The following is a 17412-nucleotide window of genomic DNA, read 5'->3' on the forward strand; positions in this document are numbered from 1 at the left end:
GTATGTGTAAGAAAAATTTTATGCCGCGTTGCGGGGATTAGCGAGCTTTTTATCAGGAGAAAACAAGTAATCGTAATCATACAATTATAAACCGAACAAATAGGGACGAATAAACATAATATATTGCAGAAAGGCATCGAATATAAAAGTCCTCGTCGTCGACTCTCGCTATACAGAATTTACAATGAGAAGAAAGAAAAAAGAAACGATACACACACAGTATACACCTTTATATACGCCATACGCCGAGTCGTCGGCATCGCACCGCGGGGTGTCCTGCACGCGCACTTGCGCCCGATTATTCAACAGAGTTCTCGCTCTCTACTCTCGCGCGCGCTTTCACCACTCGCAAGTACACACACACACACACCCACACACACACACATACATAGCCTATAGACGACTAATTACACGCGAGAGCGTAATATCGGAATAAGAGACACGGCGAAAGGGGTGATTGTCGCGCACGCGAGGGATGATACACGCGGCAAGAGGATTAAAATGTTCGCAGCACATCAGCGCCGGCTCACACTCCCGCGCGAGCACTGTTGCAGCATCGTGCGATTGTGTGCTCGGAAAACTGTGTTTTACAGCACGTTGTATCGAGTGCAATGAAAGAAGCTTTTGCCACATTGTTAACTCGCGATGATAATAAATTCAACGTACGCCACGCGAGGTACCGTTTGATCTAATTCGATTTTCGCGATGAAAGGAGAGAGAAGAGAGAAGAGAGAAAAAAAAAGTTGACAGAGTAAATCGCGTACGGATTGGCTGCCGTGCGCCTCATCTGATTTCAGTCGATTCGACTTGTTAAGCTGCGCGCAAGCTGGCTCCTCGTCGAGCTTTTATACACCGAGAGGATTCGCGCTCTGTGCGCGCAGCCGCTTTAATATATAGGTATACATGAAGCTCTTTTACTCGGCTTTGAAGTGGTTCTTTTTGTCGCTTTATAAATTCCGCACCTCCGCTGCACGACTGCGGTCTTCTTTATACGCCGCCTTTTCGCGTTTGCGAATGATAAATCGGGCTAATAATTTCGCTACTTTGCAGCTCGCGTTTGACTGCTCAGAAATAAACATCAGAGGTGTACAAAACTGTTACTGTTTACAGAAAATGAATCGCTTTAAGAGACTTAATACAAGGAGTTGAACAATTCGTTCGCGCAAAAGTATACGCCAATATGATGAAGTCACGTGGGCAGTGTGTGCTACTCACCAAGATCCGCCGACGGGCGCCGTTCGCGCGCTCCTCGCCTCGTTAATCTTCCTCGTCTTCGCCGAGAATCCGATAATGAGATCGTAATCGAAGAACCGCACCGCACAAAGCCGCTCTCTCTATCTCTCTCTCTCTCTTTCTCGGCAGCAGTGTCACTCGCGCTCGGCTCTCAAAGTCTCGCCAATTCTAACAATATTATTTGCACTTGTCCCAGAACTGCAACTTGATTGCACTCTCGTAAGAAAATATATAACTAGAGTATATAGTCCAGTGCGTGAGCAGAAGCGGAGTTCACTTCTCGAACATGATCGGCTCTCGGGGTGCCAGAGCCGCGAAGCGGCAAAACTGTCTGACTCCGTGGAGAAAGAGCCGCGTGGCTGTCGATTGTACATGCGACACACACACTTGCGCTGCTGCTGCTGAGCACACGCAAGCAGATCGACAGCAGCGACTTGACTAAGGGTTGGCCTGAGACTCGCGCCAGAGCCAGGGCTACGTTTCTCTCTCTCTCTCTCTCTCTCTCTCTCTCTCTCTCTCTCTCTCTCTCTCTCTCTCTCGCTCTGTCTCCGTCTCTCTTTCGATAGCAGCTCTCGCGCTCGGAGAAATAGAGGCGGGTTGGCAGGCGGGGGTAGGCCAGCTGAGAGAGACGGAGCACCGGTCGCTCGGCATTGGAGGTTCGAGCGAGCGCCGACTCGGGAGTGGGGAGCCGAGCGAGCCAATGGGGGAGGCGAGTCGCCCCACCACGCGCAGGACGGACCGAGAGCTCTGCGCTCCTGTCGGCATCGATTCTGAATGGGCGAGATTGCTCAGCCAGGCGGAAGGCACATTGGAGGGCGCCAAAGGAGGCGGGCGCATGCGCGATAGCTATGCACTGTGCGAAGGGGGGTTGCAGGGGGTGGCTTTTTTTGTTTTCGATAGGGCGAAGGAGGGGTTTTTCGGGGCTTTCGCGAGGGGCTGCGCGATGAGTTATAAGAGGGAGGAAGAGACGAGAACGGACGGCAGAACGCGCTGGACCTCCGTAGGGGATGCATGAGATATTTTTGCAGGTTCTCGGAGTTGGACTTGGAGGTGCGACAAACTAGTCGTTGATGCACTCGGTTTTGATTAGAAAACTACGAATGATGTGCTACAGTTACACGTGTTCGTCGTAACTTACTAGAACGAGACAAAAACGTGCTGATACTACTGAATAAAAATAAGCGAGTCTTTTTTAATTATCGCAAGTATTGATCTTCTACAGTGTATAATGCGCTAGTGGATTAGAAATACACACGTGCAGCTATTTTTTACAGTTCATTCAGTAAAAAAAAAAAAATAGTGAAGACTGCGTCAGAGCGGATGTTATTTTAGCGCAATCTATTTATTGTGCTATATGGATATTATATGACGATCGCGTCCAACTGCTGTCATAGCCGCTTATTTATAGATAAGCGACGATTAAATAAGCTCCCCCTTATTATCAAGGTGATGTTACTTTTTTGTAATCTTCCGATTCTCAATATGCGAATAATGATCGTTTTCAAAGACCAAAATATATTACTTCAAAAAGACGACCGAGTATAGAGCCGCACAAATATTTTCATTTCGTTACACCGAAATGACCAGAGCAGTTCGGGCACTCGGAGCGAGAGGGACATCCCCTCTGAAAAACAGTCGACGGCCGCAAAAAAAGGAGCATCGCAGCGCGCAGCCGGAGCGAGAAGAGCCGAGTAGCGTGAAAACGCGAGAGAAGAGTTAAAAGAGGCGGCCCGGCGCGCAAAAATAAGGCAAGAGAGAGAAAGTTAAGAGGGCGCACAACGAGACAGAAAAACACGAGGGTCGATTTTCGCGACCGTGCCGGCGACGGGAGAGAGCGACGGCGAACGAAAAAGAAAGAGAAAGAAAAACTCGCGCGCAGAGGAATTTCGCACTGGGGGCCGAAAGCCGGCCGTTCTCCTCTCTCTCTCTCTCTCTCTCTCTCTCTCTCTCTCTCTCTCTCTGTCTCTCTCTCTCTCTCTCTCTCTCTCTCTCTCGCCTCTCGGATATTAAAATATAATTGGCGTTTGTCCCCTTTGTGCAAAACGGTGTATCTAGTCACGCGTGCGCCCGCCCCGGACTGCGGGTGTTATCCACGCTAGGATGAGCCCGCGCCTGCAGACTCACCCCCCGCCCCTCGCATGCCCTCTCTGATGCTGTGTATATACGATATGCCTGCACGTATTATACTTATAGACAAAGAGGGAGACGTGTGCGCATTCCGAATATTACATCGAACGAGCTTTTATCATATGTGCGCGGGTGGGGATGAAATTACGGAGCGAAGGTGTTTGGAAAACTGCAACGCTATGTGTTGTATATCTTGTGACGTGTATATACGCTACTGTGGAATATTTTTGTTGCAGATATGTGTGGTGTACGTACGGAGACACGTGATTGCCGGATGATAACCGAGTGGATGAATAGCACGATCGTTATTGTTTGTGAATGAAACAGTGTCCGTATGGCGTATGTGTAAGACGATTTTTAAACGAAACGACGGACTGATAAAGAAAATTTCCTTTCCTCAAATCTTCGGAGGCCGACGCTCAATGTTCCCCATAAACGTCGCTTTGTATCTTTCTTATCGTCGCACACCCTTCGACAAGAAGCAGTAAGGGCCTTTCACACGAGGGGCGCAAGAAATCTGCTCTCTGGCAAGTTAACTCGTTTACAAAGGGTATAAATCAAGACATACAATGATGTACATATAGGATCAAACTACACGAAACTTATGGCGTTGCTCGTGATTGTTCGCTGTCTTGCAGAAGATCGACACATCAAAACACACCGCGACTCCGAGTATAGACCACATAGAAGAGGAAAAAAACAGTTTTAGCTCAAAGCGAGTAGAAAGAAGAATCCAAGAGCTGGTCGACGGACGCAAACAGCGGATGCGTGGCCAAGAGTGCAGTCGCGTTAGGTATATACAAGTGTGCCTGACCCACGCGCGAGCTCACAAAACGCTCGTTCGCGCTCGTTGCATACTCGAGAAGTCACTTGTATGCTCGCTCGACTCGAGTTTCTCTTCCGCGCGCGACTATTAGCTGCCTCTCGTGTAATATCTTGTATACTTCCATATGTACCTTATGCGAGACATTCTCCGATTTTCGCATAATAATTATATAACGCATTTAACACGCGAAAATTCGCGCAGAGAAGCTTCCCGAGAGCGGATGCGAATCAAAGTGCGGCTCGTGCTCGTGACAGGAAGGCGCCGCGGGCGCGAGGGCTACATATAGTATAAGTAAGGGGCAAAACAGCATCAGCAGGGGATGTACATTATAGAGCTCGAATGTGAAACGGGCTTAAACGGGGGAGATCCACGGCGCTGGAAATAACGCGCTTCGATTTTGCGTTAGCCCAGCTACGCGTGAACCCAGCCAAGGTCAAGTCGCCGTTTCGCTCCCCCAACGCGCTAGGCTCTTTCTCTCTATCTCGCTCGTTGAGCTATAAGCGAACGGAGCAGTCTTTCTGCAGTGTGATGCTGGCCGACGACGACGACGAGGTTGATGCCGGTGGATGAATCGTCGTCCGGTTAACTAGGTATTCTTGTTAGAAGTTTTGACGTCTTGGTGCAGATGGTGTTTTTTGATGAAAATCGTTCATCGGTATTGGGTTTTGTTGCCCCGAAATACGACCGAGCGAAAACACAAGCTGAGTAGTATGAATATTTTCGTTAAATGAACTGTACACTGATCGCTAGATTCATCACGTTGGTCATTACGTTTTAGCACAATGTAGGCGCGAGTGTAATACACAGTGCATATTACATATACGGTTACACTGTGCTATGCGTACGCGAGCGAGCCTTATTATGCGATACGCAAAATACTTTCTACTGTTGGGGTTTTATGTGTCAGGGGATGGAAGGATATTATATGCATGATGTTCTCGCGCCGTTAAGCAGATGCGCGGCTAGCATTTAGTACGAATCGTAATAAATTATGCATCATTTAGCCGCTGAACGAAGTGATGAAGCTTGATTTATGCGACTTATATATTCTGCTAAAATATTTTTAGGCGTTTATTGCAAGAAAATAACTCAGGCAGTTACAGTGTGAGCGGTCCGATAACAGCAGGTCTGATAATTAAGGCAGTTTTGACGTAGGTGAGATGACACTATGTATGCACTAGGCTTGCAGATTATTATGAGGGAAGATAGGGAAGTGCCTGTGCGCCACCTATCGGCGCTGGTTAGAGACGCCGGCGAGATTGAGGGATCATGGGAAAAGGGCTGGTTCAAAACATTAAGGAGGTAGTAGATAATCTCCAATAGCAATTATTTGTTAAAAGGTCGACGTTTCGGAGGTCTTATCCTCCCTCTTCAGGACCACTGATTTATTAAACAAAATTTAAAATTAATAAAAGCACAATTTGTAATCATACTGAGTAATGATTACAAATGGAAAACTTACGAATATTTTTTGTCAACCGGTTTTTTTTTTATAAAAATTCTTATATAGTCAGTTTCTAATTATATAATAGTCAATGTCTTGTAATAAGTGAGTTCACTGGTTTAAAACAGCTTTGTTTTACCATGTAAGCGGTTACATCTAGTTCAATGTCTCTCAGACTCAGAGTTGTGTAATTTCACAATAGTACATTGTGCAACAAGGGGATAAAATAAGCTATGTCAAGCATGGGTGAGGTGTTCAGCACGAGTCAGAGTCGAGGGCGCCTGAGACGTAGACGAGTGCTGAAAACACCTTACCCGAGTCTGACATAGCTTTTATTCCCGTGTTGCACACCGTGTTTTTTTCCAACTAAGGCATGAAAGGGACTTTTATAGCACAGTGTGGCTAAAATCCGCTGTTAAGTCACGCCTATCTGTGACTAAAGTAGTCCTTTTTTGCACCGCGAGGCTAGCGCACGAGCGTAGCGAGCTTACGGTGCAAATAAGGACTACTTTAGTCACAAATAGGCGAGACTAGCGGACTTTAGCAGTCTGTGCTATAAAATTTTATACGATACTCTTGACTTAAATGGTTCAGTTTTACACGGCGCTTAGCGCCCTCGCTACGCTCGGGTGCTATAACTGCGCCGTGTAAAAAAGAATCATTTAAGTCACACGTATCGTAATGTACTATTTTTATGCGTGAAAGTTGGGTAGGAGATCGTGCATTTCAAGTCATGCGTAAAAAATTTGAAAAATTTGAGAGATTTGAAAAACGGGTAATAACAGAGGGGAGAGAATAATTTTCTCCCCGCTTGAGTTCAAACTTTTTCTAACACGCTTGGAATGGACGATTTTCTACGCTACTTTTAGGCATGAAAGAAGGCCCATTTCATGCGCGTGTTGGGAAAAATCATTTTACAGTGTAGGCCTCGGGTAGAATTAGTGGCCCAAGCAGCAAGCTAGACCAGTCAACACGTATGCATAAACTAAACATAAACAAAATTTAGCAATAACAAAATTTACACGCCTATATTGTTATCATATTTAAATCTAATTTAATAATACGTATATTGTGAGTTATACATACGACGCAACTTTCTTAAATACATCATTGTGTGACAGCGGTTACGCCTACCAAGTTTATATGCGCAATGTCTACTGACGTATTACATATTTATGCATTGGTCTACAAACAAAACTGCTCTCCACGTTCATTCAGAAAAATCGATTTACGTCGCTAATGCAATTTACCGAAGAATTTACGTTTTTTCTTTTATTTAACGTTGATTTTCAAAAAATTAGCATTCATTGAAAGAATCTACGCGTACTTGGATCCGTTATCAGTTAGTATTGACGTAAAAGCGCTAATAAAACATTAGCTTCGAAAGTTTTATCTACGCCGTATCTTGATGAATGCGCGAGTTACTTAACTTTTATCTTTAGAGCTCGATTTAAGTCATCGACCCCACTGCTATGGTGTTAATGCTATGCATATATTCGAGCATTAATAATGTATAACGAATGTAAGTTCCATTCATTTTTCACAAACGCATTGCTCATGTAATTCGGGAATGAATGAAAAAATCTTTACCAACAATAATCTTGAAATGGTGATACTTATCTTCGGTGTTTTATTTGCAATTTGGGTGAGATATACTATCCGTAGTTATTAGAATATGCGACCCTAGTTAAGAAAAGGCAAAAAATAAATAACAATTTCGTATAGTAAATAAATAAGAAACAACATATTTTCTTAACATTTTTTGATTGTTTATTTTCAACGTGCAACATGCAAAGTTATCCCATCTCACTCTTTGGATCAAGACAAATGCTACGTTATTACATGATGATTAATCCTGTCTCAATGTAAAGTTAATAGCCAATATAACGACGTGTAAAATCCGATAAAAAATTTTCAATCCAAAATAAAGACAAGTTAGAGCATATTTCTATACCATCTGTATGTGGGCATACAATAAGACGAGATTTCTGTAAACCAACAGGAGAGATAAAAGCGGAGCGTCTTCGACATTGACATAAATATTAATGAGAGAAGGTTAAAAAACCGTCAAACTGGCACAGAAACGCCTCCTTTTGTGCAAGCGCGTAAACAGAACCGGCTTGCACCGGCACACTATTTTTAAGAAAAGAAAACCTTGCCCTTCCACGATTCCGTCACGGACGATTTAACAGATCTCCGATCCACTCGAGTGTCTCATCGTCACGAGTTCCTCTGCGCGGATCTCGAGTCTCGGAATAATTAGACATCGCGGTACGAAAGTAAAAGTGCGCCGATACACACACGTATAACACACGCACAAGCCAAGAGTGGAAGGGAGAGATCGAATTCACATAAGCGTCACGTAGTCGGCCAACACCTGAGCACACTTATGCCTCTTTTCTTCTCGGGGCCCTCGTGTTTGTTTATTACGCACGAATTCGCAACGCTATATTGCGCGACATAATCCTTGAGCAGCGGCAGCAGCAGCAGCCGAGCTAAGAAAAACAAGTTTGACGTTGCTGCTCAAACAAACCTTGTACTAATTGCTCAGACACCCTACGGGCAAGCGTCACGTCTTTTGTTTCGTGATCATCGGAGAAATGACGTACTTGTATACGATACATGCCGTGACGGTGTGGTTACACCCGCGCGATTCACGTAAACTGGCGAGTATACAATAGATGAAATTTGTAAATATTTTAGATTAAGTATGCGTGGAGGAAAAGTTGTCGGTGTCACGAGTGGAATTTCTGCTTCCGGTCGCTGTGACGCTTTTGGTTTGACTTATTGCTATTATACAGTGTGTACAGGACGTCACGGTATTTTATACACTCGTCGCGTGACGCCTTTGAGAAACCAGCGGATACTGTATTTAAGGAGCGGGGGTTAGGGCAAAATCACAGTCACACTTCGAAGATCCATCAAGAGAGCTTTTTTGAAAATACAACGAAATAATTCCAGTGCGCGCTCAGATTGCATCAGGTGAGAATACGTTTTACTATCTCAGTTAAGTACCACTAGTGATGAAAATTATCTCTCATTTTAAACATGCAAATTGGATATGGTATCCAATTACGGCATCTTAATACAACTGCAATTGTCAATATATTGGTTTAAATGCAAAATATTATCGAACGAGTCATTGTTCAACCTCAATTTATTTTACGATTATTAACTCTTTTGACATTGAATCTTTTATCGATATGCATATATTTATTTTTTACACAGTGTATTCTTCAATCGCGTCAAAGAAAACATAGATATAAGCTTAATATTGTTTTTAAGTAGTTACACCCAAGTTTGGTAAGCCACGGCAATTCAATGTTTAAAGTAAACAACTGCACCAAACTCGCTATACCAATCGCACGGACAATACTTTAAATGAATTATTCTATCATCCACAAGAATAACCCACATGTGTATGAAATTAAAAAAAAAAACTCGCGCGTATGCATAACTCGAATCCTTTGTCTATTCTAGCGTGTCTTCGAACCAATCATTTCAAACGCCATATAGCGTAACAAAATAATTATCAAAATAACAAAAAAAAGGCCTAACAGAACGAGAGGAAATCCTTTGAAGCATCAGCAATTGAATAAACCCGTCGTATTTTTTTTGTTGTATTCGTCCATCCCTCTCGCTCGCGAGAAAAATGAAGCATGTCAAAGCGGTCAATCCGCAGCTCGGGCAATCCAATCAGCCAAAAAAACCGGGTTCGGAGAGTTCAATCGCTCGGCGGAGCAGATAGAGCTGCGCTCTCTCGCACTGCGCTATATAGGTATTATAACGCGAGCTCGCGGCCAGGTGAGAGGGATATGAGCCAAAGAGATCCTATCCTCGCCCACGTACATGCGCGTATAGATATACGCGTGCGATAACGAAACAGGTATAGAGAGGAAAAAGATTCAAGAGAGAGAGAGAGAGAGAGAGAGGTGGAAACTATTATACACATACGCGTGGTGGGAAAGAAAGGAGACAGAGAGCATAGAGATCAAACAAATTAACGCACTGCACAGAGAACAGCGAGAGAGCGATATCGCGCTTGTTTATTATTGGGTGGGGAAGCGCTAACCACGCCTTTGTTAAGGACGTCCTCCAATGGCGATGCAACTCTCTGTCCCCACGTGGTTAAAGCCACCCCTGAGTGCGATCCTTTCCTCTCTGTATCTCTCGCTCTCTCCCTCTCTATCGCTGCGGCTATCTGCGAGCTCTGCGCCTGTTAGACGCTCTACGCACGCGGCTCGTGAAAGAGAGAGAGAGAGAGAGAGAGAGGGAGAGAGAGAGAGAGAGAGAGAGAGAGAGAGAGAGAGAGAGAGAGAGAGAGGGAAGGAGCTTGTACGTGTATATACGAAAGTTTTGCGAGCGTCGATGTGCCGTGACGTCAGAGTCGCAGAGCCGCGTGTAGTCGGGGAAAACATGCAACAGGCGGCCTCCGCGAGTACCTACACAGCTGCTCGCGTTGGCGATTACAGTGTGTATACCAGGTATAGAGTGCTGGGATAAGGGATATTTAGGGAGAGCATCGGAGTGGAATTGCGGATTCTATACTTTGAGAGAGTTCAAATTTTAAAATAACTGCATGCATGATATTATTTGTTTTTAGAGTTACAGGGATACTGGATGGAAATGATCGAGAATGGTAGAAGAATCGATTTCTGGTTTGTTTCCTTACCAAGAAATTTAATAGAATAGAATGTTTATACCGACCAATTTGTATAACATAATACTACATACACCGCGTTTAAATGAATAAATACATAAATTATCAATAGGGTGTACGGTATTATGAAGGTGCTTGACCACATATTCGCAGATTTGTTATTAATTGCAAAATTAAATATGAGCTTATTATCTAACGATCAGAAATTGTAATGTCATTAAAAGTAGAGAAATAACTGTAACATCTAAGGAAGAAAAACACTGCCACTTTTGCGGTTTCCCATAAAACCACGCAAAACGTTTAAATAGCTCGTTAAGAGTCTGTCCTATATAAAGGCTCACAAACAGTAGACTATCGGAAATAAAATCGATCGAGAGGAGTACGAAAAAATTTTGTTCTCATTTCGCTTGTAAATTTGCATGCCATTAATTCTACTCCTCATAATCTACAAGGACAGTCCTTATCTTTTTTTTCGAGTTGGCAAATAAAAAGTCGGCAGATGTACGTTATTCGAGGTGAAAAATCAAACGGTTATATCACTTGTATTTTCTTTCGCTTATTTAACGATTAACAACACTCAGATTATCTCAACATTATCTCCACGACAGAACTTAAACAATAATAAATCATTCCAAAGTCGAGACAGAAAAATAACATTTTTTTTTAATTTTCCCGAGACAAGACAATCAAGATTATTGTAATCATCAATGAATATTCATGTACTTCAGAAGGGCTATCGGCGAATATCAAAAAATTTGCACACGAGTGAAGTACTATAAAATATTTTAAAATTTTTTGCTCATTCCTTTAAGTATATACATTTACAATTCTCTATGCGAATTACAACGCAACTAATCGCTATCTTTTTCCAGGCAGCTTCGTCCCTAGCAACAAAAAAACTCGGCTCGCAGAGGACTCAGAGACGCAGGCACATCAGAGAGCCGTTAAAAGGCCGCATCGATCGTCCTCCCCAACCCTCCTCTCACACCGACTCTGCAACTCATGCATACATACATGCAATAATAAAGCGCGTCGCGCCGTTGTAATTCCCGCGCGTTTCCCGAATAATTTATAGCCCGTTCTCTCTCTCTCTCTCTCTCTCTCTCTCTCTCTCTCTCTCTCTCTCTCTCTCTCTCTCTCTCCCTCTCTCGCTCGTCCTCGAGTCGCGCGTCAGCATTTAGCGCATTGCGACAGTATATTAGGCGAAATGCGCGCGAGAGGATATCCTCTCTCACGGGCCATTACTGTTGCCACCTTTGACCAGAGCATCAGCAGCGTCGACTGTAGACTATAGGTTGCGGCTCTCGCGATGACGATAGGGAGAGGAGAGTGTGCGCGGCGCTGCGTCATCATCGCATGAATTTCGCCGGGCCCGTATGTATTCCCGAGACGTAATTTACAATCTCGCGAGCGCTAAATGCGGAGGGCAAATCTCGACGAAGTGGCCGCTTGTCGCGGGTTTCGCTGTTTTGGGTGGTGACTTTTTTGTCTTGGAGAGAGAGAGAGAGAGAGAGAGAGAGAGAGAAGAGAGAGAGAGAGAGAGAACTGATTTATGTGCCCTGTGGGGGTAATTAGCGTTACTGTTGTACAAGCACGATTTTGTCTGCCTCGTATATTAAAATTTTTCTTATTTTGAATGCTGCTGAACTATTAGAAGCACAATCTGTATGAAAAATGGTATCTCACAAAAGATCTGCCGCGCTAGCGATTGCTAGCGTACAGAATTAGTCGTATAAGAGTTTAAAACTCTATAGTTAGTCTTAGTCATGAAACTTAACAGTTTTAGACTGGTGCGGATTTTCCCATCACACCAAATAAAATCTAATTTTTTCGGTGGATGCAGAAAAATCCAGCACGAAAGTCTCCGGCGAATCTTCACCGACATCAGCCTGATACTTTCAATTCTCGCATCGCGAGCAGCAAAGCACCGATTGACGACGCGCCGCGAAGCCACAGAAAGGCGGAAGAGACGATCTGTAAAAAATAAAACGCTCGACCGGCTCTCATCGAAAAATTCGCCCAAAAAATCCGCACGCTCTATATTCCCGTAAACAAACTTATGGCGAGGGAGTATGCATACATCCAACCTCGAGAGCGAGTCGATCGGGCGCGTAACATAAAACCCACCCGCGAAAAGCCGTAAAGTGTGTCCTTCGACGCATTTAGCCCAGCTCCAGCAAATAATGCACTCGTTCGCCGTGCTGCAGCAGCGGCGCGCTGAGGAAAAAATTCCCGGAGCGTCCTGGGAGAGTATAGGATGTCTCGATGGGAGAACGTAAATGAGATGCGCGACCGAATCGCGCGCCGGCGAGGAGTATAGAGTGACATCTTATACGGGGCTGTGTAAGTAAAGGTGTATGGGTGTGTGTGGGTGCAAGGAGTTGCTTCTCTCCTACGCTGGCGTATGCCGGCAGATGACGACCGCTGGGAAATGGACCACCGTGAAGCGAGTGGCTCGAGAGATCTGCGCAATAACCTAGATATTATGTCGACGTGAAGACATCGAGTGATTTTTTATGCGCGGATACTTCTTGATTTCAGCGTGTGTGTTCTGTGTTGATCATGGTGTTTGCCTCGGATGAAGGTCCTTTTTTTTTGGAGCAGGTGCAGGCGATTGATGATGGGAGTTTGATACGGCGTATGCTTCTCACTTGTACGTATTACAACATTTTATAAAATTTTCTTTTTTTCTGATTTCAAATTTCATTGGTATTCATATTTTTCACCGAAGGTGAAACTGGAGGAAATAAAACTTAATACATCCTTATATACGGGAATCATCGAGGGCATTGAAAGTCAAAAAATCCAATTCGACACCTACAAATCGCACTTCCACAAAGATTCTGATCCCCATTATTCCGCGCAGTTCCTCCGAAAAAAAATATACACACACCTAGAGCACACGTAATAAACATAAAGATCCTCCCATAATAGCCCTAATAACCGCCATATTTCACGGCAGTCACCTCAGCGCATTATACACCCACCGAATTCTCGAGGACCTTCACGGAAAAAAGCCAATGATTTACAAGCTCGTCGCGCGCGTATAATAGCGTAAAAGAAGGTCCGGGCGACATAATACCGCAGTATATATATATATATATATATATATATATATATATATATATATATATATATATATATATATATATATATATCGGAGCGAAGGAACCGTTATAATAAAGGCACACCTTCACGCGCGACGCAAGAGAGGAAAGAAAAGTCGCAACGAATTTTCCCATGACCCCTGGTCGAATTTCCCGGCGACGTTCGAGTAGCGCGCAACAATGACGCCCACTGCGAGTCGCGGAATAAAGGAATCGACGTACGTACGTCTATAGTACCCGAGCTATACTCGAACTGCAAGTCGCGTCGAGAGGGTAAACGCGCGCGGGGGGATTAAAAATCGAGAGCTATAGCGCAAGGGTATAATCCCGCCGCGGCGCATATAGCCTTATTAAGGCCGAGAGAGAGAGAGAGAGAGAGAGAGAGAGAGAGAGAGAGAGAGAGAGAGAGAGAGATTTTTCTTCCTGCCGCATAGACGGCGTGACACGAGGAGCTATGCACAATAGCCGCCTGTATACGTGGGTATAAGAGCTGCGACTCCCTTTTTGCACCTTAACTCCCACTTGAGGGCATTATGTGCAGTACCGCTGCTTTTTTCTCGTTGCGGTTGTACATGTGCGCGGGTTTGGTGCGACGGATTCGGAGCTACTGTGCGCGACGACGGGATATTATTCCACTCGAGGTGTGGGGTATTAACGCCTGATGCGCTGCGTGCGATGGGATTAGAGATTCATCGAGAGAAGAGAGTGTTTTGATCGCGGTGAGGAGGTTTGCTTTGTGCGCGATTTCTTTGTCGCTTTTGGGTGCAACTTTTTGTGCGGGAAAGAGTGTGCGGAGAGATGCTTTGTTGCTTGTTAGTGTATCGTATATGTTATACAGAAGTTCGATATTAAAACAAATCTCCTACGATGAAATTATAGGAGACAATAACTTACTTAGCAAAACACGATCGACCATTCATCACATCATTAAGGCGACACGCGTACACCGCATCCATTCAAATACATTCAATCACAAGGTAGTTTCCAGCACAACAATAAGACAGCATGCAGCTCAATCTTGACCATAAATTTGAAAAATTCATCGATCATCCATCGAAAAGTCGATCCACCCGCGCACAAAACACAAGCAAAATCCCGACACGAGCCGACGGCGGCTGCATCAGCTCCATCGCACGCGCGCCAACTCTCTGATGGGAAAACATCGCGATCTATCATCGGAAAATTAAGCGTGTCCGAGTCGCACGCACATGGAGCCATCGATCAGTAGAGCGTGAATCGGCACTTCACGAGAGAGAGAGAGAGAGAGAGAGAGAGAGAGAGAGAGAGAGAGAGCCCTGCAGAAGCGTGACCAAATTCTCGTGAGCGCGACGAGTATGTCGCTTACAATGAAATAAATTATCGCTCGCTCTGATGTGTGTGCCGACGGCAACTGTGTGTGCAGCCGAGAGGTGTGGACTATTAGCTGTGTATATACGAGAGGAATATTGATTGCTGAGTATGAAATGGGTTTTATTTTTTCCGGTTCTCGGGGATTCTCTGCGCTAATGAGTGGGATTATCGTTCTGCAGTTTATATAGTTGTGTGTCGAGGTTGAATGTTGAAAGTGTTATATACGTGAGAATAGTTGGAGCCAAATTTTACATAGATTGTTCCATAAACGTCATCAGAAATTTCAATACATGCAGTATGACTAGATGTGATGTCCACCAAATCTCTAGAAGACACTGCGAATCCATCAATCCCCTTATAATTTCGTGCGATCAATCTCATCAACAAATCTCGGCAGCAGCAAGCCATAACGGAGAAAAATCGTGCAGGACACCCAAAAAGCGTGTAACAAGCAGAACAGCCCTGATCTCTTGTTCCCTTTCCCATCATAGCTTGAAACTATATATAAGCGTGCAAGGGCTCGTATGAAGTCGTTCTCTCTCTCTCTCTCTCTCTCTCTCTCTCTCTCTCAGTCGCCCCCCTTTGGGTGTACTCAGCGGTAGCAGCGGTCCGCGACGAATCGCCACCGAGCATAATATGTATACGACGACAAAAAGTTGACGTCTCCATCGTATAGTACCTCGTACACGGGGAAAGAGTCGACGTGCTACAGTCACGCCCACCGGACCTTTCCTGTATACGTGTATACAGCAGAGAGAGAGAGAGAGAGAGAGAGAGAGAGAGAGAGAGAGAGAGAGAGAGAGAGAGAGAGAGAGAGAGAGAGAGAGAGAGAGAGAGAGAGAGAGAGAGAGAGACAGACAGAGAGAGAGAGAGAGAGAGAGAGATTTATAACGCGGATAGCTCGTAGCGTCATTTTCCACGCTCGATTCGCGCTCTACGGTGTACACTGTTTTCTCGAACGAGTAGAGTCGCGACGTTGTGTGCGTGAGATAAGAGAGAAGAAAAACGAGGAGGGAAGCTTCGAGAGTTGATAGTGCGCGTATACCGAAGGGGAGAGGGGGAAGTAGGGTGACTTTATGGGATGGACATCGGGAGACAGTGCGTGGCAAATCGATGCAAATTTTCTCGACTTGGGTCGGACTGGACATTGGGTAGAGCCTGGAGCTGAGGATACTGAATACAGGATTGAAATTATTCCTGGTTTATGATGGAATGAATGAGTTGTTTCATTCGCATTTTAGTAAAAATACTATAATTTATTTATATCGGTGAACCACCAAATACTCAAGAAGAAAACATTTGTTAAATAAATAACGTATTTTGTTTTATTTATTTATTTTATTTATTAAACCAAGATAATAGCTTACATAGTATACATTAATAGTACGCATACTATAGCAAGCCTTGTAGAGGTAAACTAAGTTACCTGTGTACAAGCTGGGTATGTAACAAAAAACTTAAAACTAGTACTTAAAAACTAAAGATAATTACGTTATCAGATCCTTTCAACAATACTATTTACATTTTCTTTTCTTAAAATTTAACAAATTTAACAAATTGATAACTATTTGGAAAACTAATTTTTGGTTTTAATCCAAAACTTAATTCTACTTTTTATGTAGTTTTATTATATCTAATTCCTTAAGCTCATTTGGTAGTGAATTATAAGTTATAATAGCATTGTTTTAAACACCATTTTTAAAAATAACAGAACTATTTATCATTTTTGCAGTTGTCATATTTATTTGAGTGCTGTACATTGATTGTGAAAAGTATACGATACTGTATAGTCGTATCGAACTATTACTCTCTACGATCTCCTGCAAATAAGAACAGATAGGCACTTTCCAACCTCTCTGTTAAAATAGCGATGCATCTACCCACTTGCAAAAGTCTATCTTATACGTACATACACTCACATTATCTAGAAAGAAAGAGTAGCTGCAGTAAAGCTCACGGATCATTAATCGGGCTAAGATGTTCGCGAGCAGTATAAATCAACGAATACGATTATCAATTCTTCGGAGCTCATCCTCTCTTATACGCTGCTTGAACACGATTGTTTTTCTGCGCTTGAAACTAAGTGCTACCGTTTCGAAGATTTATTGTATCGTCATTGATGAGGGTATATTGTCGAAACAGTCTCGCATGCGTCTATGCAAACGACACGACCAACAGGTATGAAGTATTACCATAAGAGACTCGTACATAAAATGAAGCGTATGCACTTACAGTTGCGAAATAAACTAAAAACTCTGATAAAACAAATAAAATCGCGAGAATAATTCGCCCGAAGAAATAAATTCGATTATTGGATGAAAATCGAGAAAAGAGAATCCTTTTCGTCACGAAAGACTGGGAGTAAGAAGTTCCGAGGAGTAAAGGCGTGGGAAACTTCATTAAAAACGCAAAATTTTTAATTAAAACAATCACACAGCCGGCATTCAAACACGAGAGACAGATAGAGCCGGGGGAGCGAAGCCATCCGTTAATCGCCATCGCTTTCAATATAATCGCGGAAGCTGCGCATCGAACCGCTAAATCTAATAAAAAAGGCGAAAAGGGGAACGAAAAGAGGAAGCGAAATCCTTCCTCTCTCTCTCGCTCTTTCTCTTTCGGACCATCTTTCTTCCTTATACACTTTGCCACCATCCGCGACGTGCGC

At 43.8% G+C, this 17412-nt stretch overlaps 1 protein-coding gene across 7 annotated transcripts in view; it reads right to left on the reverse strand.

The window, feature by feature from the left end:
* LOC100116958 (paired box protein Pax-6) overlaps positions 1–17412 on the reverse strand; it is a 128476-nt gene that overhangs the window by 59583 nt on the left and 51481 nt on the right. For 2 of the 7 annotated variants that reach the window (XR_004226981.2, XM_001601268.6), the window contains exon 1: positions 1216–1686. The exons of 2 other annotated variants lie outside the window; for them this stretch is intronic. The gene's annotated coding sequence lies outside the window, so the exon portion shown is untranslated. Of the gene's footprint in view, positions 1–1215; positions 1689–17412 lie in introns of those variants that run through there. 3 more of the 7 variants (XM_016983855.3, XM_016983854.3, XM_016983856.2) reach the window with 2 other exon arrangements.

Source organism: Nasonia vitripennis (genome assembly GCF_009193385.2).
Source record: "Nasonia vitripennis strain AsymCx chromosome 3 unlocalized genomic scaffold, Nvit_psr_1.1 chr3_random0004, whole genome shotgun sequence".
NCBI lineage: Eukaryota > Metazoa > Arthropoda > Insecta > Hymenoptera > Pteromalidae > Nasonia > Nasonia vitripennis.